This window comes from Danio rerio, chromosome 20 (genome assembly GCF_052040795.2).
Source record: "Danio rerio strain M-AB ecotype USA chromosome 20, GRCz13ab, whole genome shotgun sequence".
Taxonomy (NCBI): Eukaryota; Metazoa; Chordata; class Actinopteri; order Cypriniformes; family Danionidae; genus Danio; species Danio rerio.
The window spans coordinates 33,878,357-33,902,500 of NC_141040.1; the positions used below are offsets into that span (position 1 = coordinate 33,878,357).

Below are 24,144 nucleotides of genomic sequence, written 5' to 3' on the forward strand. Positions count from 1 at the left end.
CACAATATATTTTATTTTAAAAAGCATTTAAAATATTTTGAGTAGATTTTGTTGTGGAAGATCCTTTTCTGCTGGAGATACTGTTAAATACCTTAAAAAACTAAATAAAATATTTTTTATTAAAAAGATTCACATCCCTATAGGAATGATATAACAGAAAATTTTGTCAGTTTTAAAACCCTGAATTTTCCAAACCTTGATAAACCTTGAAACTGGTTATTGGTACTTACCTAATTAGGGAAAGAGGAAATGAAACTAAATTGTATGAATGAGATCGTACAAATTCATATGAATTAGCCACAAAGGGTGCTTTCACATTAACACTATTGATCTGCACCTGGGTTCGTTTGATGTCAAAGTAGGGTATGTTTAGCTAATGTGAATGTGTGTTTTGAGAACTCGGCTGTGCACCCGTGATCCATACCCAAGTTCACCTGTAAGAGGTGATCTGGGGTACGGTTTGTTCGAACTCTGGTATGGTTCACTTCTGATATGAATGCAATCGTACCTAATAACAAAAGTGAACCACCAACTGTAAAGCAAACTTTAGTTTTCATAATGTTCAATAATGTGTGTGTGTGTCTGTGTATCACCTACCTTTGTGACAAGCGAGACTGACCCAGTGCAAAGAGTGATAATGTCTGCTTGTCTGGTCAAGAGCTTAGAATGACCAAGAGCCGACACTTAATAGAACGTTCCATTACATGCAGCAACAGCTCCGGATTCCGCCATTTTGGAGTGAAAGCAATCAGAGAGGCGCAGTAGGTAGTGCTGTCGGCTCACAGCAAGAAGGTGGCTGGTTCGAGCCTCGGCTGGGTCAGTTGGCATTTCTGGGTCAGTTTTGCATGTTCTCCCTGCATTCGCATGGGTTTCCTCTGGTTGCTCCGGTTTCCACCACAGTCCAAAGACATGCGGTATAGGTGAAATGGATAGGCTAAATTGTCCGTAGTGTATGTGTGTGTGAATGAGTGTGTAAGGATGTTTCCCAGAGTGGGTTGCAGCTGGAAGGGCATCCACTGCGTAAAAACATATGCTGGATAAGTTGGTGGTTCATTCCAATGTGGCGACCCCAGATTAATAAAGCCATTAGTATATACTGTAATGGGAACTTGTACTTAAACAAAATTGTTACTATATACTGTATATGTTTCCAAAATCTTTCATTCATTCATCCATTTATTTTCCTTTGACTTAGTTCCTTTTTTCATCAGGGGTCGCCACAGCAGAATGAACCGCTAACGGTATGCACTAAGGCCAATTTAGTTTTATCAATTCACCTATAGCGCATGTTTTTGGACAGTAGGGGAAACCGGACCACCTGAAAGAAACCCACGCTAACATGGGGAGAACATGCAAACTCCACACAGAAATGCCAACTGGCCCAGCCGGGAGTCAAATCAGTGACCTTTTTCTGTGATAAGCATAATCACTCTCATAACAAAAGTAATGATTTCACAATGCAAAACATTATTACTGTTAGACACTGCTGCAGTGTTTCCAGCATCTTAAGGCCCACTTCAGTGAAAGCACAGGGTTAAACATGCCTGTGAGAATGATAACCCAATTCGAAACCATTTGGCAAATGGCAAGTGAGCTTAATACAATAAACAAGAGTCCTGTAAAACACCAGAGTGCTTCTTTGAACCCCAGGGCCGCCGAGTTTGCACGTATATGCTGTTAAGCTAGTTCATTATTTAGCTGTCTAAAGGGAGGGTGGGCAGCCATGATGACATCTCTGGCGCTCTGGAGAGATTTGGCTCCTCCTGATTTTATAGCTGGCTGGGCATCGTGGGCGCCTGTCACTGAGTGATGATGCGTAGGAGGCCCAGGGTCATGCTGCCACCAGAGGTTTGGTGACAACAAGTTAAATGAGCTACTTTTGACCTATTTCTCCTCCCCGTTAGCTTAACAAGCTATAAATACCTGTGGCCCTCTCCATGTCTCGCAGCGGGGAAGACGGAAGATGAAATGCGTCTGCTAGGACAAACTGCTGAGTGAATCTGCATGAGCGTGTTACTATGTGGTATACTGTCAAATGTGATCAGCTCGTAACATTCAGAGATGCGTTTAACAATCGTGTATTGTAATGTCTAAGACATTCAAAAACAAGATCTGTTCTTGCATTTCAGTTTCTGACAAGGCGCAAAACTGCATTCGGAAAGCAAAGTAAAGTGTATTCTTCTTATAGTTCTGGAGAGTCTATCAAAGCCTCGAGGCTCTCGCTGATGAGGCTTAAATATTTAAACACGCTCCGCTCTCCAGCTCTCTTGCTTGTACCACATTTGTCTGCAATTATGTAATTCTGCCACAGCTTTCAAGTTTAGCTCAGTTTGATAACTTTCTCTGTGATGGTTTGGGGCCACAAAGAGAGAAAAAGTTTCAATTTACTCAAGCGTTATTGCACAGACAAGGAGCAAAGATAAATAACGCCTCTCCAAAACATTCATAAAAGACTTTCAAAAGATAGTTCAGTCAAACATAAAAAAAAAGAAAAAGATTTGTCATCATTTACTCACCCTTATGTTATTCCTAACTCTATGAGTTTCTCTCAATGATGATTAATGAAAAAATCATTTCTATGTAAAGTCATTCTTGGACATTGCAAATAAAAGAGAACCATGCAAAAACTTTTGTTTATTCAATATGTTTAATACTGTATTTTACTTGTTAAAGAGTCAAAATGAGAACATTATTACAGTTTTTCTTGATTGCTTTGGCTCAATTCTTGCATTGATCTAGGTTAGATCTCTGAACAATTTGCTTATTGTTCACATCAGATTGCCATTATTTAAGCAAAATGTAAATGCTTTGGGACACATGTACCAACAATAAATACAATTTTCTGTAGTTTAGACAAAAACTAATTAATCAATTCTAATTTAAACTGTCAAATTCTTCATAACATCTTGTCACCATCATTTTTCATCATGCAAGCCATCAAACTCAAAAAAATAAAAAATAAAATAAAATCAAACATTTGTATATGCACATGTTTATACTTTAACATATTTGATATCGACATTGTTTATAATGTCTGCTAAATTGACCTCTAAATTACCTCTAACTGCAATACAATTTGCCTAATGTATTTAACTAATCAAGTTTGGGAGCATATGTGTAGATTTCCCACAGCACAATCACTACCTTTTTTGAGAATAGAGAACTTCCACAATCCCAAACTGCAGCAACATGCTTGTGGAAGAGGAACTGAAAGAAGTGTTATCTCTGGCAAGGCCAACATGAGTGTCAGAATGTCCACCAGGAATAATTTTTTTCATAGATGCTATTTTGCAGTGTTTTTTTCTGTGTATTTGTGGTAACATAAGGAATATAAAATATACAATACAGTCATTGGAAAAGCAAGATTAATGTACTGTATAAATGCAAAAAATTTCTATTTTCTATGTACTTTTCTCAACAAATATCAGAAAAAAAATATACATTTTATGTTTTGGTGGCCTTGGCCAAATTACTGACATGATAACTTTAAAGCATCAACAAGTGTTTTAGGGGAGTAACTACATTTTTCAGATATGCAATAAAGTTCTGACCCTCCAGCAAGCAGTTTTGAGATTTACACTCACAGTTTAGAGAATGTTTATTCTGTTTTGAAAAATGTGCCAAAGCAATTGAGAAAAACTGTAAAACCTCACATTTTACCATGATTTGCAGTCGCACAGTTTAAGAAAGTCAGTGTGCCTTTAATCTCCTAAACAACAGAAACAAATTCACAATAAAATCTATCTTAAAGGTCCAGGTGCATTGCGGCTGAATAACTACAAGTACAAACTGGAGCTTTTAATAAACATAAAAATATGACTCCCCTAAAAATAATCCCCTCCAGAACCAACCCTTTTTCCTTTGGTCTAGAATGAAAAAAAGACAGAATTAATAAAAAAAATGTGTATATGTAATGGCCATTTTCTATCAAGTCTTACCAAACATTCAAAATCAATGTTTTGTGCTGAGCTGAATGCGCTTGTTTGTATGTTGCACATGTGATGGTACTTTTACAGGTTGAGAACTTGTGAATGCTATATAAATTGTGTTAAAGTGTTAAAACAGTGCCAGAAATTCCGCAGCTGCAAACAGATGCATTTCCAGATGCCTGCAGTATATTGAACTCCTATACTGAATGGGTAACATCACGATTAAGTAGAGAAACATCCTGAAACGCTTGAGCATTCTTTCCCCTTTAAGGTTGTGCCATGAGACATCATGTCTTGTTTTTGGTACATTTAGATGGTCTGTGTGTACCTTATTATAGTTGTTTGAGAGTCGGCGACGCAGAGGCGCAGTAGGTAGTACTGTCGCCTCACAGCAAGAAGGTCGCTGGTTCGAGCCTCAGCAGGGTCTCCCTGCGTTCGCATTGGTTTCTTCCGGGTTCTCCGGTTTACAAAGACATGCGGTACAGGTGAATTGGGAGGCTAAATAGTCTGTAGTGTAAGAGTGTGAATGAGTGTGTATAGATGTTTCCCAGAGATGAGTTGCAGCCAGAAGGGCATCCGCTGCGTAAAACATATGCTGGATAAGTTGGCGGTTCCTTCCGCTGCGGCAACCCCAGATTAATAAAAGGACCGAAAAGAAAAAGAATGAATGAATGAATTTTTGAGAGTCAGCAGAGAGGTCTTTTCAGATTTTTAGTGTCAGTCCACTTGTTTGTTGGACATCAAGGTTCAGATGAAAAGCACTAACTGTGTAATCATATCAGAGTTTGGTTTAACAGTGGAACTAACAGAATTCTAAAACTACTAGAATGGCCACAGAGGTCATTCTGACTGTTCATATTCTGTAAGATTAGATTAAATTACATTCTGTCACATCACAGTATACTTTTGAAGCTTCTATTGAGATTTGAGAATTTAGCTTTTAACCTCTGTCATGAGATTTTATAAAGTCATTATCCTAAAACATATAGTTTTTCACCAGAATGGCTCAACGTTGCATACCTCACTTTGTCCAAGAAGTGAAGAGCAAGATTTTCATCACATTGAAATATTACTTTTGAAACTTTAAAGATATTTCTGAAGTAAAGTTGTATTTTGTTAAATTTAGAAATTTCCTATGCGACGTATATTTAAAAAGTAGTGGACACTGTAATGCATGTGGTCAATTTGACCATTATGGCCATTTAAGGTACAAAACACTGTTTTGTGTTCTGCAATTACAATAATATATCAACGCTTGAATGTAATATGCACGTTTATAAAAAGTCAGGTTAGTACAATTACAGTAAGTATGTTTACATGGACACCAATAATCCGATTTTTATATGATTAGGACAATACTCTGATTAAGGGTCTACCATATAAAAAGCAAATTTTGATGACCATAATCGAACTGAACAGAAACCAAATTAAGGCAGTAAATTAATTGATTACTTTCCATTAAAACAACACTCTTTCAGGAGTTTATACTCGCATCCAATATCTCGTTTGTCACAGGGGGCATGTATTACATGTTCCTGAATGAAAGTGAAAGTGCCAAACTGAAGTTAAAGTCGAAAAATAAAAAATGAAACACCTGAAATGACATGAAACCCTGAAGGAAAAATGGATAGCGTGGTGATGCAATGACGTTAATCAATTTATGTACTGTAACATTTAAAACTGGATCATGAAAGGAACATTTAAAAAGCAACTCATGTAAACACTTGAATCATATTACTGTCTTAATCAGAATAAGGAAAATAATTTGATTACTGATATCATGTAAACATAGTCAGTTTATGAGTTTTTTTTAAAGTTATTAAATGATAATTTTTTTTGTTCTACTGTTAAACAAAATCAATGAAGTGTGAACATACCTTAAATGATGGAACATTTATTTCTGAGGTGTACTATCCCCTAAAATAAAACTGTGATTTTGTGAGAGACTGACTAGATGTTGTGCTGTAAATAAATATTGCACTTCAATCAAATGTGAAGAGAGGGAGAGAAGCTCTTCAAAGAAATCAAATCATTGAGTTATGCAATGACACATGGACTATACGCTATATTATATCTATAGAATTTTAAGATCAAAGGCCATGAGAACAGGGTCTGTCTGGCTTTCTCAATAGTGTATGCGCTACATTTGTATGCAAAATTGTGTGTGGGAGTCTGCCTGAGGACTTTGATAGGCTGTGGAATCCAGAAACGGCTTTAGGAGAGATCTAACAAAGCATATCCTGATGGCCAGTTTAGCCGCAACGTACACCACCAAGATTCTTCATTATACAGACATGTGTAGCTCTTTTTCATTCTTCGCTTAAAGGTAAAATAAGAAGTCTGACACCTTTTTAGTTGTATACCAGTAGTGAACATGCCCACACCACCCACGCTGTTAGGTATAGTCTTTAGGTGAACATATGTGACCCTGGACCACAAAACCAATCTTATGTTTGGCAATGGCCAAAAACACACCGAATGGGCCAAAATTATTAATTTTTCTTTTATTCCAAAATTCATTTGAATATAAAGTAAAATCAGGTTCCATAAAAACATTTTTAAAATCCTTTTCTGTAAAAATATCAAAAATCAATGTTTGATCAGTAATGTAGAATGCTAAGCACTTCATTTATGCAACTTTAAGATTTTTTTAACCCTCAGATTCTAGATTTTGAGTAGTATCTCAGCTAAATATTATCCTATTAATATCACATTAATGGAAAGCTTATGAGTTTGGTTCGTGGGAGAGTTATAACTTTCAATTTAAAAACATGACATTTATGATGGATTTTTTAATTTTTTATGTGGCACTCTCAATAACCAAAGAAAAAGACAAATGAAAGTAGTAAAAATAAAAAAGTGCTTTTAAGAAAGCATCTAATAATAGCAATAAATTTAAATATACATTTTATTATTTGCAGCTTGGTGTCTCAGTGGTTAGCGCTGTCGCCCCACAACAAGAAGGTCGCCGGTTCAAGTACCGGCTTGGCCAGATGGCATTTCTGTGTGGAGTTTGTATTTTCTCCCTGTGTTGGTGTTGTTGTAGCTCTAGGATCCCCGGTTTCCTTCACAGTCCAAAGACATGCACTATGGATGAATTGGATTAACTAAATTATCTGTGACACATGTGTGTGAGTGTGTGTGTGAATGAGATTGTATGAATGTTTCCCAGTACTGGATTGTGGCTGGAAGGGCATCTGCTACGTAAAACATATGCTTGATAAGTTGGCAGTTCATTCCGCTGTGGCGATCTCTGAAATAAAGACTAAGCTGTAGGAAAACGAATGAATGAATTTAAGTATTTGTCAATGAACAAGTATAGGCCAAATACAGTTTGTATACTATGTTTACTAAGACTTTTCAGTCAGTCACCTTGGCCTTGGACCAAGGTTAAAAATTATACAGTGTAGCGTTTTTCAGCCGTTTTGGTTCCATTTCACACCAGACCAACTGTTCTGAACCGAACCAGTTGAAACAAACAAAAATGTGGCATCATCAACATACAGTTGAAGTCAGAATTATTCGCCCCTCTGTATATTTTTTCCCCCAATTTCTGTTTAACGGAGAGAAGATTTTTTTCAACATATTTCTAATTGTAATAGTTTTAATAATTCATTTTTAATAACTGATTTATTTTATCTTTGTTATGATGACAGTAAATAATATTTGACTAGATATTTTTCAAGACACTTATATAAAGCTTAAAGTGACATATACTAATTAGACTAATTAGGCAAGTTATTGTATAACGATGGTTTGTTTTATTGACTATCGAAAAAATTATATAGCTCAAAGAGGCTAATAATTATGACCTTAAAATGTTTTTTCAAAAATTAAAAACTGCTTTCATTCTAGTCGAAATAAAACAAAGAGGCCTTCTCCAGAAAAAAAAAATATTATCACACATACTGTGAAAATTTCCTTGCTCTGTTAAACATCATTTTGGAAATATTAAAAAAACTCCAAAAAAAAAAAAATCAAAGGGGGGCTAAAAAAATTCAACGGTAAGTCATTGGCTAGAAGAATTTCCTGGAAGTAGCAGAAAATTAAATAAATGAATGGATGTAAAAAAGGGAAATCGTGGTAGGTGCCATAGTGCCATAATTAGGGTAAAGTGTCAAAAAACTTTTCTCATCCCAGAATGCACGTCACAGTTGACTACGACAACTGGTTTAGTCCAAAAAAAAAGTACTTTTTGCATTTGGATCAGTTCGAGGTCGGTTCACACCACAAACTAACCTCTCCAGGGTTCATTGAAGGTGTACCAAGACCCCCTCTTCATGCAGGTCTCGGTATGCTTGTTTGGTCCACTTTTGGTGTGCACCCATGTACGATTGCTGATTTCACAACAGGCCAAACAAACTGCACCAAAAAGGTGAACAGACTCTGGTACATTTTAAATAATAATAAAAAAAGAAGTATACTCAGAGCACACAGGAACAAATTTTATTTTCAAAAGGGTTCTTCAAAAAATATTAGGACCTTGCTCATAATTTCCTTAGAGTCCTTACTTACTTTTGCACCATAATACATTTGAACACAATGAATGTTTGCTTACAATCTGCCCTGATATGTTTTCACACCTCTGCTAGCTGAACACTCACCACAAAAAAGCAAGGCAAGACAATAAGGGTGCATAACTATCTCCAGCCCTATATTTGCAAGCCTCACTTCCATTGATTTCAGCTTCCTTGCATTGCTTTCAGAGCAGACCGTCACTGCTGAGTGGTGTGATCATCGTCCAAACAGCACCGGCTGGTAACACAGCGGATCAGAGCCGTTTGCATGCCAGAGTGTGAGAGATGAGGGGGACTGCAGGGATGATCAGACGTCATTTTCTGCTAACTAATCAAATGATTCACAGCCGTGTGCTGCATCACTCCTGTACCTGCTTTCCTGCTCCATATCTAAAGGCATCAACTACACTGCCAGCACGCTCTAAAAATACACACGTGTTCTTCTCCCCTCAAGGCAATGAAAACAAAGTTTGCAGGCTTTTTTTCTGACTGCATGTTGCTTTGACCATCTTTCTGAAAAATGTATAAACAGGGCTCAAAAAATTGATGCGCTACAACATTCTAGATCCACATACATATATTGTTGATCCCAGTAAAGCCAGTAGAAAAATTCCTCAGTGCTGAGAGAGGATAAGTAGATCCCCGGTGAGGTTATTCTCATTGTCATGGGTTTGGGATATTATCTAAAGGTATTCTTCAGCATAAAGTGGATTCAGTGGAATAAAGCACCATGAAAAAGGCAGACTGAAGCTAGAAGACCACTTTTTACTTCAGTCAATATTTCTTAGTGTATTTTTATTTATAAACACATATGTTGGAATTGCAAAGATAAGCATATGTGGACCATAAAACAAGTCATAACCACAATTTGTTATATCATTATAAAGATAATCATGTTTATATAACCTATACTATAAATGAGGAGGAGTTCTCTCTTCCTAAATCCCAGGTCTGAATGCAGACACAGTGGATAGCAGTACAGTAGGTTCCTTTCACTGTATATTCCAACCATTAGCTCTGCCTGTAATTTGAAAGATTTAAAACATGCGAACACAGCAGCACAAATATAGGCATATGTGTCTGAATGGTAACAAACTTAACTGGTAAAAGACAAAGTTCTCCAATTCTCTTACAGCTCTCCTGACAAAAATTGCTTGCTACACACAAACAGGTTTGCTATATTGGGCCGGACAGTGATGAAACCATGCAACAAACACTGGATCATGGAAAAAAAAAACACATCCGATTCTTCATGAACAGCTAAATACTGTCTCACAGCTTGGCAAGTCTGTCCATATAGGTCTGTCTTTCGACGCAAAGCATGTGCAGTCATGAATAATTAAGAAGCAGGGTCTACTCAAACTCAAACTCAGTCTATGAATAATAATGAGAAACCGACACATCATCTTATGACAGGCAGATATCGCTTCATCACAGATTTTGATCCCACCTCAATAATGATTTTAAACCTGGAAGATAAAATTAGTTGACAAAAGCTGAAAATGATTCAGTTTTATCCACAGTTAAAGCTAACAGGTGCATGTTATCTTAACTGATGCTTAACACACACAAATCTGTTAAAATATCAGAATAAGTACTCGAGGGTTTCTTTAACCTTTAAGTTGCATGGGTATATTTTTTGGCAAAAAAAATAAAAATACATTGCATGGGTCAAAATGATAGATCATGTTCTATGAAGACACTTCATAAATTTCTTACTGTAAACATATCTATTAATATGCACTGATAAGAGCTTAATTTGGAAAACTTCAAAGGCAATTTCTCAATATTTAGATTTTTTTAACCCTAGGATTCCAGATTTTTAATTAGTTTTACATCAGCTAAATATACTAACAAATTCAGATTATTTATAAAAATGGTTTAAAGAATGTGTTATGATTGGTTTTGGTGTCCAGGGTCATATATTTAAGATATTAGACAAATATTTAAGATTTTCCAGATGAATAGATATAAATGGTAAATAATAATAATAATAATAATAAAAAAATTTAAAAATAAATAAACCACTGGATGTACAATTTACAGTTGTGTGTCAGAGTCAAATTTATTTATGTTCTGCAAACGACTGATGACTTTTCTTTTTAAATTGTAAATAAATGTTGTCATTTACATCATAACATGACAATTGATCAAAATCGTTGAAAAGAAGTTTATTTCTATACATTTTTTGAAAATAATATTAATAATAATAATTCCTTACATTTATATAGCACTTTTCTGGACACTCAAAGCGCGTATAGGGTGGAACCTCCTCATTTACCACCAGTGTGCAGCATCCACCTGGCAGCCATATTGCACCAGACCGCACACCACACACCAGCTAATTGGTGGAGAGGAGACAGAGTGATGAAGCCAATTATGATATGGGGAGGGTTAGGAGGCCATGATGGACAGAGGCCAGTGGGCAAATTTGGCCAGGATGAAACTGCTACTCTTTTTTCAAGGACTTTTAATGACCACAGAGAGTCAGGACCTCAGCTTAATGTCTTATCTGAAAGACGGCACTCACTGAGCAGTCCCCATCACTATACTGGGGCATTAGGACACACACAGACTGCAGGTTGGCCGCCCTCTGCTAACCTCACTAACACCACTTCTGGCAGCAACCTAGCTTTCCCATGTGGTCTCGTATCTAGGTACTGACCGGGCGCAGCCCTGCTTAGCTTCAGTGGGCGACCATCTGAGAGTTGCAGAGAGTTAGCTGCTGGCACACAATATCAATTATTTATCTTCAGAAGGGTTAAGAGATCAATATCTGGTGGAATAATGACAATTTTAAATCACAAGTGAAAATGTCTGTTATTTTGACCAACTGTCATTTTCTGAAAAATAAATAAATAAATAAAATATTAATAAAATAATAATAATAATAATAATAATAATAAATCTACAAATAAACATTTTGATTTAAATGTAAGAGAAATGTTTTCAGACCTTTTTTTAGAATGAAACAAATATTAACATTTGATTCAAACACATATGCAATTAATCTATTAAAATCCCACTATAGCAAAGACTAACGTTGATTGCATAGGACAAATTCAGTGGAAACGTTGAGTATGAAACAAAATAACACAAAGCTGATATATGGTCTGACTAAACGAGAGCTTAGTAAGTCTGCTGAGAATCACACCTCTCCATGGCAATGATCCAGAGTGCTGCAACGGTGTGAACAAGTTTTCTCTCTCTCTCGGGAGAAATCTCGAGGAGCAGATGAACTCCTGAGTAAACATCTGTGTCTTTAGCCGTTCTTTTTGACGTGGTGTATACATAAATGCCACATTTTTATTCCGAACATACCTATGTTTAGTTCTTCCTCGCAGTCAGGACATGCCAATATGCTGCATAATCATGCCAGGCTGTTGATTGGCTCTGCTGTCCCTCGCAATGATGTAATGCTCTGGGGAAAAGTGCTGCTCACTGAGACTGACAATCACTGTTCACTTGATGATGATTAGGAAAACTGAGTAACTATGTAAAGACACAAAAATATACCATCACAAATTATACCAGACAAAATAAAATCCACATATTTTACCACATATTTAAAACAGATAATCAGTGAGACTTAAATAGACACTTTGTAAACTGTAATTGTGCTCCATCCCCCCCCCCTCCTCTTTATTATGTAGGGAGTGTTAGGAGTGGCATAATTATATTACATCATCCATGTTTTTTTTTCAAGTTGTAAAATATCTGTTAATGCTTTAAAGCTTGCGAGCGAATAATATGATACATTTTGGATTGCACCAAGCTGGCTACTGTGGTTACTTTAGTGAGTGAATTAGTATTTTAAAACAAATAATTTTAGTCAGCAAAGTTATTATATTTTAGCATTTTTACATAAGTTTTTAAATTTACATACTCCCAAAATCTAAACTCCCTGGCTTGTGGCTGGAAAGGCATCCGCTGCGTAAAACATACAGTTGAAATCAGAATTATTAGCCCCCCTTTGAAATGTTTATTCCTTTTTAAATATTTCCCGAATGATGTTTAACAGAGCAAGGCAATTTTCACAGTATGTCTGATAACACTTTTTCTTCTACAGAAAGTGCTTCATTTCGACTAGAATAAAAGCAGTTTATAATAATTTAAAAACAATTTAAGGTCAAAACTATTAGTCCCTTTAAGCTATACATTTTTTCGATAGTCTACTGAACAAACCATCGTTATACAATAACCTAATTAACCTAGTTAAGCCTTTAAATGTCACTTTAAGCTGTACAGAAGTGTCTAAACATATCTAGTCAAATATTATTTATTGTCATCATGGCAAAGAAAAAATAAATCAGTTATTAGAAATGAGTTATTCAAACTATTATGTTTAGAAATGTTTTGAAAAAATCTTCTCTCTGTTAGACAGAAAATGAGGGGAAAAATAAACAGGGGGCCTAGTAATTCAAGGGGTTTAATAATTCTCACTTCAACTGTATGTCAGAATAGTTGGCAGTTCATTCTGCTGTGGTGACCGCAGTTTAAAAATGGACTAAGCTGAAGGGAAATTAATGAATGAATTTACATATTATTTTATTTATTTTTACTATTTTATTTACATTTGCTGTGCATTTTAATATAGTTTTAGATTGTTTCATTAATGTTTCATTAATCAATTTGGTTGGCTTTAGCTTGATTTTTATTTTGTGAACACATTTCTATTTAGTTTTTTTTATAAATATATTTAGTTTCAGTTTTAGTAATTGATTTTAAGAGTTATCAGAATGTGTTCACTTACTTATTATACTAATCATAACTTTATTTCAATTTCATTTGTGCTAAAGTGACTGTTATACTGTACATTTCAGTTACTTAACATTTTTCATAAATTGTGATTTTTTTTTTTTTAATTTTAGTTACAAAAATTATTTTTGACCAATAGCCTAAGTTTTAGTTTACTAAATGAATCAACATAGGCTCATTCTAAAAACGTAGCCCTGTATACATTTCTAGAGATTGTGAATATTGAGGCTAGAACCCTACGGGCCAGTTTGACTGTGTTCCTTTTCACGCTTACCAGCGAACCTCCGTATGAACGGTTTTCCGACTGTTACCAGTTTGTCTAGTTAGCTAACAATGTAGGTCGGTGAACTTATGATGCAGAGAGGAGATGACTACAACAAAGGGGTTCGAGACCAGTGAAGAAAGGTTCAAGAAAGCAGGTAAGACAAAAACAGAAGCAAAAAAATAAAATAAAAAGTAAAAGACAAGGGCTTTTCATTTCAGAGTTGCTTTTTAAATTTGTTGGTTAGGTTTAAGGAAGTGGGTGGGTGGGTCAATCTGTGCTTTTTAAAAATGCTATTGGTTGGGTTTAGGGAAGGAGGAGGGTGGGTGAGTCTATTGGTCATTCATTCAGTCAGTCAGTCAGTCAGTCAGTTGACAGTGGCCTCTGGTGGATTTACGAGAGAACAGCAGGCATGAATGGCACTCGCAAAAGAAATTTGAGATCTCAAAAAGCATACACACCATACACAGCAACAAAAAATGCTAAGAAACGTATCTCCTGGGACATATTTGATGGTCTCCAGAAATGTATATAGAGGTACATTTTCATAATGAGCCTGGGTTGAAATGAACCTTTAGTAAACAAAACGTGAACAGAAAAACAGGTTTAAATATCAAATATGTATTTTTATTTATTTTTAGTCATCATTGGACTATATATGGGGAACTTTATTTATTATCTAATATTTATACCACAGGTAAGAAGTAGTAAGAAGTAGACACTTAAATTTGTGTCTTTGTTTCATTCAGTTATTTTTATATAAATTACAAAGCCCAATGAATCTTTAGGGTCAAAACGTTTGTTGTCTGTGTTTATCTTACAGTCAATTAAAGATGCAAAAAAAATGTGCCACTATAGGGAGCAAAAATTATAAAAATGTCCCAATAAATCCTGAAGAGACTGGATGGTTAATTTACATAAGGGTTTTAACAGGTCCAAATCAAACCATCTCCATAGCCTACACTCAATTCTATCCCACACAAACAGATAAATATAACTTTTTCATTGTAATGCAGAACATACAGCACTGTATATGCACTGATGAACTCTGAAGCTGTTAAAACTTTCCACAACCCTAAACTTTTCCCAGATTGACTGTGTGTAAGTCGGTAGTGGTCTGTCCTGTCAAAGGCACTTTTGCAATGAAGTATGGAAAGAGCTTGAAATTAATTTAGAATTAAAGTGATTCACCACTAAGAGAAGTTTTCAAACAAACAACCGGCCAGTGGTATTAGAGCCCTGAGCTGTTTTTATCTGTGAAAGAGAAATCAATAAAGCCTCTTAAGTTAATGTGTAATATTTCATTTCAGGAGCTGTCCATAGTTATAAGTTCAGGTCCATTAAGTTATAAAAGAATAATGGATTTATGCTGAAGTGTTGCTGTCGGGTTGAGTTTGTAGCCCAAACAGTGGAGGGAATATCAAATAGTGCTCACAAATGGCTTATTTCTGGAAACAAGCCCGGGCACTGCTCAATGAGCCAGACATACCTGAGTGACAACCTGCTGAAATAAACCTCTGACCCAAGGTGTGTGTCGGGCAGCTTTATTGCATATGGCTAGAGCTGGGACTGATTTTAGGGGCCTGCAAATCCACCAAAAATTGTATTATAATTTTAAAAGTGAGAGGGAGCCATATATTATCTATATAAAATCGTATATACAGTATAGATAAATATGGAGTAGAATTCCTACAGCTCTTCGTGTCAGTAATACTTTGTTTAACAATAAATAGCTTTGCATTAAATAGTTAGAGGCTTTTTAACTAGTTAAACTGTCAAAATTGTCCTTATTACAGTGTAATGATGACTTAGGGATACATGCAAAGTTCTATAGTAAAACTCTATGTTTGCACAGACTGATACGTCACCTAATCAGGTGATTGGTTACTGTTGCCTCAACAGCCAATGAACTTGTTCCTTAACATTTTAAATGCTTAGATCTCAACAAATTGCTGATACAACGTGAAGCCTTTTGGATTTTCACACTAGATACGTTGTCCCCAGAGGTTTAAATGTTTGACATTCGTTCATTTCTTTAATAATTCTGTAATGTTTATTTAGGTTTCTGGGTAAAGTTTTTTTGGGCTATATTTTTGTTGTATATTCTGTTGTATTATTTACCCATAGTGGGTAGCACAATCGCCTCACAGCAAGAAGGTCGCTGGTTCGAGCCCAGACTAAGTCAGTTGGCATTTCTTTGTGGACTTTGCATGTTCTCACTGTGGGTTAGCGTGGGTTCCTCAAGGTTCTGCGTTTTTTTTTTTTCTCTTGTTGTGAGATACTAGGAGATCATGTGATTTGGAAGTGTAGAAAGACAAGCACTGTGATGAACACTGTCTGATGAAGAGCCGTGTGCTGGAAACATTACACACTTTGTGTCAGCCTTTTTTAATTGAACAAATTTGCATTTTTGGAGCTTTGGTGTTGCCACCTTTTAGAATAAGTATTTTGCACTTTTTGCAGTTTGGCTGATCACCCAGTTAAATGTGATGTACGTGCTTTTGTACATTTTTTCATATCCATATTTATTACCATACTAAACTCTGAGAGTTGTCATGACAGAACTAACATTAAATATGTTGATCAGAATTATTATTATTATGAATTCAACTTATTTTATATTGTATTATCTTATCTTTTGCTTTAAATATTTATCATTAGTCTTAATTAGGATTGCGGCATTAAATTGATGAAAAGTGACAGTAAGGGCCTTTGTACAAAGTAATTTCTGATTCATATTAAATTAAAATAGACAAAATAAAAAAGTAACAAATTAAATTGAACAACAGACAAAATCACAGCTTTAAACATCTGTAATAAATTATATTTTAAAATGTTGCTCATTTTATATTAAAATTTCAATATGTAAATATTTTCTTTCATTCACTGAAAAGTCATTTTAAATGTAACAATATTTTTGTAAAAGATTTGATAACACTTTATAATAACTACACATGAATCATTTATTAAGCATTAGCATTTAGTGAATTCATTTTTTGTTAAACATTAACTCTACATTAATAAACTTTAATAAGCAGCTTATAACTGCAGTTACAAATGCTCTATTCTTGACTTATAAGCATATGTATAATGTGCTTAATGACTGTACTTTTCATAATTTGTGACGGACTTATTTTTCATGACTAAATTAATTATTGCATTATTTACAAACCAGTTGTATTTAACAGTGGTCGATGGCTTTTAAGATAATTCAGAATGAGTTAGAAAATAATTAATCTAAACTAATCTAAAATCAAACTATTGAAATCAACGTTTATATATCTTATTATCCAGGAATTGCAATCCTATCAAAAATTTTAAATTACTGTAAAATACAGTAAAAATTGGATAAAACAATAACAATATAATATATATTTATCAATATATCATGATACAACAATGCTATATAGCGATGTTTTAACTGTACAGTAATTTTATTTTACATCAGATTGTATTTTTAATTTGATACAGTTTCATAAGTGTATCTTCATATTCATAGAAATGAAAGTCTTTATGTTTTTTTCCTGTTTAGAATTTAACTGAGCCTGTAATTGTGATTTATTAGGGATTTATAAAGCATATATAGTCCTCACTAGATTAGGTCACAAAACTGCATCACGTTAATAAATTAATAAAACATTTCTTAACATAAAAATTAACTATTAGTATATGCATGAACAATAAGAAGTATGCATGTTAATTTGAATAGTTTTTAAGCATTTACAACACATTCTGAATGATCTTTAAAAAGCACCAACTACTCTTAAATAACTGGTTTGTCAATAATGCAATACTTAATTTAGTCATGAAAAATGAAACATTAACAAAGTATGAAAACACAATCATTAAGCAGACTGTGTATGTGCTTATGGGTCAATAATAGAGCATTTGTAACTGCAGTTATAAACTGCTTACTAATGTTTATTAATGAAGAGTTAATACTTAACAGATAATGAATTCACTATTTGCTAACACTTATTAAATGATTCATAGTATGGAGTTATTATAAAGTGTTACCAAGTTTTTAATCTAGTAATCGCAGCCTTGGTGAGCATTAGAGAGTCAAAATAAACAACAAAATTAAAACAACATAACAATATTATACATCATTATATACAAGTTTTTTTTATTTTTATAAAGAGTAGATTTGATAAAAAGTAAAAAAAATATATTATTATTATTATTATTGTTTGTTTAGAACAGAAGAAAATATAACAGTAAACATCCTAAGGTACAAATTTAACATACACACAAATTTGTATGCACATACAAAAATTCTATATATTTTAAATAATACATTTCAGTATTTTTACAGAATGTCTAAAAACATGCTGTTTCTTCAAAAATGCTTAAAACAATGACACGTTACTTTTACCCTCAATAAACCAAAAGGCATCAAAGGCTATTGTCTAGTCCCTTCATCATAATGCCAACCACTCACAGTATTTAAATGCCAGGATTTCCCCATCAGACTTCATTATGTGAAATCTCAGACCTTTACATTGCAGTTCTTAAGTTTAAGTCCCTAAATCCTACATAGAAATAGAATCAGCAGGCATAACCGAAAATGAAAGAGCACAAAGTCTGTCTGCTCAGCCCAGCCAATCAGAGCAGAGCTGGTGGGTGTTCGCACCTGCCTAATTAATTTCCACACCAAAGGTTCCTATTGTGTGTCTGCGCAAAGCTGGACTGACCTGATACAGCTGTCCTTGTCCATTAGAAATGGTGTGTTCGCGGGACATATGGTAGGATGGTGGGACGGGTGTATGTGAAGTGTGTGAAGATGGAGGTGCTGTTGACAGTTGCTGCGGTGCGCTACCTGGCCCACTTCCACTCCATAAATTTAAATGAATGAATCATGCTGGCGACATATGCTCCAGTGATTCTTCATGTGCCAGAAGCCTGCAGGTCCGGTTCTCCTGTAGCCCAATAGTAATTCCACAATCTGTTCCTCTGCGCTCTCAGGAGGAAACCCCTCCATCCTCCCTTACAAACAAAACTGATGCGGAGAGAAGATGAAGAAAGTGAAGACTTTATTAACTAGTAATAATAATAATAATAATAATGTGTATATATATATATATATATATATATATATATATATATATATATATATATATATATATATATATATATATATATATATATATAAGAATTAGTTTTTTTTTACATATCAACACAAGGGGACAAAAAGATGACAAAAAGACAGAAAATAGAAAATAGAGTAAACAATACAAATTGTATATAATGTATCATTTGTTTTGTTTACTTTATTTTACACTTATTTAAATGTTTCTCTGTCATCTAAATGGCAGACCTAGAATACATTTTTTTAAGATGATTAATGATTTAGATGTGTAATACTGTACTGTATGGGCATTGTTGACTGTTTTAGTAAACCCAGGCTCATTCTGAAAATGTACCGCAATACACATTTTTGGAGAGCGGCAAATACGTCCGAGGAGCTACGTTTTTGTGAATCCACCAGATGCCAATGTTGACTGATTGACTGACTGACTGACTGACTGACTGACCGATCGACTAACCCACCCTCCTCCTTCCCTAAACCCAACCGATAATGTTTTCAAAAGCACCGAATGACCCGCCCACCCACTTACCTAAACTCAATTAACAGTTTAAAAAGCAATTTTAAAAAAAAGGCTTCGCCTGATTTTTACCACATTTTCAGATTTTACCACATTCTCTAAATATATAATCAAGATAAAGATTATTTTACTAAAAAATGTTTACTAACTTTATTTTTAATAAAAACTATGCATGAAAACTGGCATCATTTACTGCATGTATTTATTACTTCTGTTGAACATAAAAGAAGATATTTTGAAGAATGTTGGAATGTTCATAGTGCTGAATTCAATGGCCACCACCTTCTAAAATTCTTCAAAAAATCTTCTTTTGTGTTCAACAGAGAAAGAAATAAAGTATGGTGTCACTTGTGGGTAATTTTTTATTTTTATTTTCAATGTTTGGCTAAACTCTACCTTTAATTGTGATTTGTGAGTAAAGCACTGCATACAACACTTAGAATAATAATTGCAGGCATTAATATTGTTTTATTTCTCTGAATGCACATCAGTTTCTTTTTCTGTGCAAATAAAAATTATTTAATTAAAAAAAAACTTTTTGGTACAAAACCACTTTTTTCCCCTCTGTTCCTTTTCCAGTAATGAGAATTCTCCTCATTATTTGCTGCAAGCCTGCCTCCCCTAAAGCCATTTTCTTCTGTGATATTAACTCATCTTGAGCTAAAATAACCGAGTGTATAGGAGAGAAACACAAATTGGCCTTAGCCTCGGGCAAGGCTTTTTCCCAAGATGCTTGAGTAACAGGGACATGCAGTACAGAACTATCCGGTGCAGAAGCCGAACAGCCCATCTCAACCCAGAGAGAGATGCTTCTGCCAAAAATCAGCCATGAGCTGCCGGTCTGCTCTGTGCCCAAAGCTGATGTAATGGTGCCACTTCCACAGATGGCTGTGTAACTCTATGCCACGTCTGCAGCTCGTACCCGCTTTCTCACAGCACCTGCAGCTTGTTAATGACCAGACTGGATCTGCAACGGAACAAAGGTCTGCAGCTTTGTAAGGCAGGTGGAGACTTTTATATGTACTTGATTCTGCAGGGATGAAATGTTATGATGCACTAAACTGTCCCGAGTGAGACAGGGAGAAGCCAGACGACAGGTGCACGTCTTTTTTGGAGAGGCGACTACAGTATATCCTTCTGAATTGAGTGAACAGACAGAGTTAAGTGGAACAGCAGAGACAGATCGTAAAATTCTGTGTGGGGAGTGGGGATTCAAAAGTTTACTTCCTACAGTCGTGAGGAGTTTTTAAGTGCTGTGGGTGCTTCGGAGTTCTACAAAATTATAGTAATAGTAAAGTGATTATACATTATAAAATGGTGTTTACTATTTTGGTGTTTAATTCATCACTGAAATGTAGTTTAGATGAGGGCAAGGGACATCCAAACAATCATGAATCCACTCACAGCAGAAACCAAACACCAGATCATATTTTTAAACTGCTTAAAATGTCTAGATTAATTTGTTGAACAAAAAAAACTTTGTTTCGTCAATCACAATGTGTTTCTGGCACTGCTGAAATAACAAAAAAAAAAAGCTATTCCACTTTATATTAGGTGGCTTTAACTAATATGTACTTTCACTGAAATTATTCATTATTAATTAATAATTGATTAACAATTAATCAATCATAAGTACAATTATTGCGGTTTGTGCAGGAACCCAAATAAGGACTAAATGTATGCTGTGTGTAGTTTTTCTGTAACTGATAACATATCGGAGACTGTAAGGGTCTGTATGTGTTCATTTATGTTGCAATTATTAATTTGTTTAATGAAAATGCAGACGTTACAGTATAGGCTTTTTCGCACTGTCATTGATACGCTGTTATAATCAAATTATATTCATAGAAAAATTAGTAATAAACATTTATACACAAGTATTTATGTGTATAGAGCACCTGTTTTGTGAGAAAAGCTTCTCATATGATTTGTGAATGACCTGTACAGCTTTACTGAAGACATTTATTTGAGAGAAAATGACGTCGACTGAAACTTTCGTACACCACACCTACCAAAGGGTACTTTTCCACTACTACTTGGTAGTGGAAATGCAAGCCTGATAAAGGTGACCCATACGGACCCATACCGTGCCTGTCAGTGGAAACAGACCATCATAAGTTAATAAAACTAAATATTTTGAGTCAAAAATACTGAAGTTTACTTTATTAAGAGGTTGTAAATACAAACTGTTTTAATTTATGCTTACCTAAAATTAATACACTACTAAAAAATTGTAAGGCAATCGGTTTCCTCAATTTTTCTAAGAAAGGTCAACTTATTATTTTACGGTGCACTGTAAAATTTGTGACCCTTGATGTTATGTTGCATGGGTATATTTTTGAAAATAGCCCAAAATCCATTATCAAATCTATTGATTTTTCTGTTACCACAAAAATAATTAGAATTTTAGATCAAGATCATGTTTTATAAAGATATGTAGAGAATTTCCAACTCTAAATATATTGATCAGCAATGTGCATTACTATAAGCATGTCATTTACTTAATTTTAAAGGTGATTTTCTCAGTTTGTGATTTTTTTTAACCTTCAGATTCCAGATTTTCAAATATGCATCAATTAAAAAGCTTTTTCAGATGATATATAAATATAAATTTACAAAAATTCTAACTTATGACTGTGACTTATGAATATGGTTTTGTGGTTCATACTAGTCTGAAATAATGGTGTAAAAATAAAATAAAATACTACACAGTCATACTGTATTTCAGGGTCAAAAAGATTAAACACACACGCGCACACGCACACACACACACGCACACACACACACACACACACACACACACACACACACACACACACACACACACACACACACTGAAACTCTCAAACTATACTACTAAAGTGACTAAAATTGAGTAAAAGTAAGAGAGTGATAAGAAAAGGCTGAAAAAGTGTGTGTAGGTACAGGACATCAGATTATTACTGTACTCTTATCCTCTCCCACATGCACACACAACCCAACACTCGCTCTTTTCAGCCAGGCACCCTCTTAGTGAAGAGGTCCACAAAATAGAGGGAAAGTTAGCTGATGCATTGGTCCTTTCCATCAGCATTTGCCTCTTGAGATCAAAGCCCTTACGGCCACACTCTCTTTCTCCTGTGTGGGTGTGTGTGTGATGTTCATTACCACCCCAGGCCTTGTCCACACTCTTCAGCCACACAGATCTGCTTTCTGCTATGAGCTGAAAGCTTCAAATTCACTTTTCGAGATCAAAGCATTGAGAGCCATGGACTCACTTGTCAGAAAACTGAACTAACAAACTGCTGCTGAGCTAAGATCAGTGTGGACAGGCCTACCTGAGTTCCTGGATTCCTCCCAAAACTGACTGAATGATGTTGTACAGATCAAATGCTATTATTCTGCACCCGGATTGACTGTGTCTTCGTAAAGTCATATTCATATGAAGGTATGCTTAAAGACAGGCTGTTGTAATATGCACACTACAAACATTCATCCTTGAGCAGTGCCTGTGCCTTTTCTCTTAAAAACTTAAAATTAAAATAGTTTAAAGTAGAAAGGACTTGTATGAATCCCACCACGCAAATGTCATCATTGAGGAAATCTATTGTTTTTAGTAATTGATTGGTATTGTTCATCTGTCTACTCCATTTTGTTTTTAGACTGTGAAACAACAGCTTGGTCATTTTTGACACCTAGGCTGTGTTTGAAATAAAGCCTTATTTATTAGCGGACAGCCATCTGCGGTAGATGTTTTCAAGCATACTAATTCAATCCCATTAAGCAAATCCATCCAATTCCCATATATCCATCCAACCTTCCAGCTATTTTCCAAACAGTGGCATACAATGTAATGTCCTTATACAGACATAAATTCCTTTTTAATTGATTATTAAAGTCATTCAGGTTTACATAATACATACTAAATCTTTTCTGGAGTGGCTGTTTAACAGCAAGCACAAATGATTCAAATTAGGCAATTCTGTTGGCACTCTAAACATCCAAATGTACTCATTCGTTTTAATTCACTGTCTCAAGTGGACTACACCTAAAAAATGCTGTTGTTTCAACATAAAATTGTTAAAAATAAGCAAACACATACATCAGTTTGCTAAATGTGTTGTCTGTGCTGGGATCAGTGCTTTTGTCTTCACCCATTCCCAGGAAAATAAATAAATAAGAAAATTGTTGCTTGTTTAAAATACTTTGCTAAAACAGGCTTATAAAACAAAATTCTTGAAAATGTTTATTATTTGTTTATTTTAAATCCACTTTAATTGGTAAAAAAATAAGTTAACTTAATCCTTTTATTTAGACTAGAAACAGGTAGAAGTTCCCAGAATAATAATAATAATAATATTGCATTTTATTTAAAGGTGCGTTGCATGACACTCAACTACAACAATCAATTCAAATAAAAACACAATAAAAGTCAATAGAAAACAATACAAACTATAAAAATGCAGTCAGGTTAAAGTGAATAAGCTGTTCTAAACAGATGTGTTTTAAATTTGGATTTTTAATTGAAAAAGAGAGTCTAAATTATGGAGATCAGGAGGGAGTGAATTCCAAAGCTGAGGAGCAGAGTGGCTGAAAGATCTGCTTCCCATGGTGACAAGATGGACAGAGGGAACAGTGAGGTGAATGGAAGAAGAAGACCTGAGTGTTGGAGATGGTCTGGCGATATGAACCAGATTAGCAAGGTATGGAGGAGCAAGACTATGAATGGCTTTATGATTGCATTAAGAGGGGAAAATGTTGACAACAACTTAAATATGAAGTGTTTTCGGTAAAGTGAAGTACTTGTTATGGTATACTTTTCATTAATATGGGAGGCATTAGAGTTTAGAAAAATTCAATTAAATTTTGAGATTTGAGATTACCACTGTGTAAAAGACTACTTTTTTAGTATGCTGGCGAATTTAACACTTCACTTCATGACAAATAAGTGCTCAGATCATAATCTTCTTAGTCAACCAGATCCATATAAATCAACAAATTTTATTGCCATTAGCATGCTTTCACTATTGACTATTCAACACAGAGACTTTGTTTTATTTACTTTAACAAAACGATACTTGTTTAAATAAACT

At 34.7% G+C, this 24,144-nt stretch overlaps 1 long non-coding RNA gene across 4 annotated transcripts in view; it reads right to left on the bottom strand.

Annotated features, from left to right (window-relative positions):
• Positions 1-11,767: 11,767 nt before the first annotated feature.
• Positions 11,768-24,144, bottom strand: part of LOC137488661 (uncharacterized) — a 332,037-nt gene continuing 319,660 nt past the window's right edge. For 2 of the 4 annotated variants that reach the window (XR_015518527.1, XR_015518519.1), the window contains 2 exons: positions 18,286-18,465; positions 11,768-11,938 (listed from right to left, as the gene is read on the bottom strand). This is a non-coding gene — a long non-coding RNA (uncharacterized LOC137488661). Of the gene's footprint in view, positions 11,939-18,160; positions 18,466-19,447; positions 20,040-24,144 lie in introns of those variants that run through there. The other 2 variants (XR_015518518.1, XR_015518520.1) reach the window with 2 other exon arrangements.